Genomic DNA, 2,079 nt, shown 5'->3' with positions numbered 1-2,079 from the left:
GTTTTCTTGCTGCTCCTCTTTAGAGGGCTCCACCTTGGGCATCGGTTTGAAGAATGAGGGCTACTATAGGGTATTAGTTCTGAAAAAGAACAATTTAAATATTCAAATATGTATCTCAAATACAAAGAAACTGGATTTTGTTTACTCACCGTAAAATCCTTTTCTTGGAGTCCACTGAGGGACACAGGAATTAATTCAGGTTATATTACCGCCTGCAGGAGGATTGAACACTACAAACATATAAACTGTAGGCCAGCACAGGATAGTCCCACTACTACCAGCATGCCTCTGTTTTGTAGCAAAGCAGTACCAAAGGCGTGATCATAAACACAGAGGGTGAGGTCTATATCCCTATCATATGCCTAGAATGGCAGGCTGATCGTCCAGATGCAGGGTAGTGTACACTGCATTAATAAGGATTGAAGCAACCCTTTGTGGATCTGAGTCAAGTGCAAGATACTGCTGTGCCTCAAAAAAAGCCTCTACAGGGATTAACCATTGGGCCTCTGAATCAGAAATTGTAACGGGCCACAGGCTTGGTTTGAATTAGGGGCTCAGGAGGGTCAGAGACAGACTATGTGGACAGAGTGCCCCAGAATCTGAGCACAAGCAACCAGGAAGTCTAGGGTAGACATGGAGGTCCCTATGGACATGCAGAAAGCCTTGACATCACCCAATGAAGCTGAGGTAGAGAGCGATAAGGATGCCCCTATGACAACAGGGGTCCTGGGTTCCGGATTATGGGCGTCACTGCCTTCCAGGGATACCAGATAAACGTCTTCATAATCTCTCCTTAGCCATTTTGGTCACCAGGACAAATAGTTTGGGCTTTAGACACACTTTAACGTAGAACTGAACTCAAAAAGTAAATATGTGCCATATTATGGTACTCCCTGGTTTGGGGTGTGATGTAATGGTGCCTTGGCACTCCTGTGCCTACCACCTTATAGCTGTATATCTGCATTGTGAGATGAAGGCTGGAGATAAGGTTTTCCTTGCTGGAAGTCTGGCCTCTTCCGTGTTGGTCACCTCCACACAGAGATACAATGCAGACCAATGCATGGTAAGACCATAATGGGGAAAGATCAGCTGCAGGGAGACCACGGGCAATATTGGCAACTAGCCTTTTGCTGTCTGCCTACCATTTTTTAGGCACAGCTTCCAGAGTTCAGTTTCTCTTTAAAAGAGAGCTATGGGGTAAGTGTTTTTCCCCATAGTTCTCTTAAGGGTCACAGGAGGACATATACTAACCTCCTCCGTGACCCAAAGCTCAGTATATCGCGAGCTACAGCCGGGACGGATCCCGACATTACTGTCGAGATCCACCCAGCTGTGTGAGTGACAGCGGGCTCTGCCTATCTAGAGGAAGAGCCAGCTGTACCCGCCCCCTCCCCCGTCCGTTCCTCCAGTCAGCGCTGGAGGATCGGAGAGGGGAGGGGGGAATCGCTGCAGGGAGCCGTGACTGACAGTCACGGATCTCTGCAGGGACATGATCGAGAAGTGAGCGAGCGCCGGTATGTGTTCGCTCACTTCCTGATCTATAGAGCCGACGTGTGACAGTCTCATTGTCACAGGTCGGCTCGAACTATGAGGATGAGTGAAAGTCACCCACCCCATAGTTCTCCTTTAAGTCTGATGTGCATATAACAAAATTTTGAAATTTGAGGCCAAATTATCCCAGCAATATCTATTATTCACAAGCCAAGTAAACTGAAGACATATACATACTTTCCCAGACATTTTGAAGAAGGGTCTTTATAATGGAAGTATGGATCTGTTAGAGGCAATTTTCTCACGCACAGCCAGCAGAAGTACTGCCCGCACTTAGTGCACGCCATTTTGTTGCACCCGTCAATTTTCTGTAGGAACAAAACACGTGTTACACTTTATCATCTTGGACTAACAAATTAAACTACCTACATACCACCTATACACTATGGGGGAATTAATCAAAACTGGAGCAGCTTCTCTCTTCAGTTTGCTCAGTTAAGATTTAAAAATGAAAGACAGAAGCTGATTGGTTGCTGTGCACCGCTGCTCCAGATTTTGTCTGCTCCAGCTTTGATCAATCCCCCCCCC

The sequence above is a fragment of the Nanorana parkeri genome, unplaced genomic scaffold (assembly GCF_000935625.1).
Source record: "Nanorana parkeri isolate BGI_ZX_2015 unplaced genomic scaffold, ASM93562v1 scaffold159, whole genome shotgun sequence".
NCBI lineage: Eukaryota > Metazoa > Chordata > Amphibia > Anura > Dicroglossidae > Nanorana > Nanorana parkeri.
Note: the sequence above shows the minus strand (reverse complement) of the source record.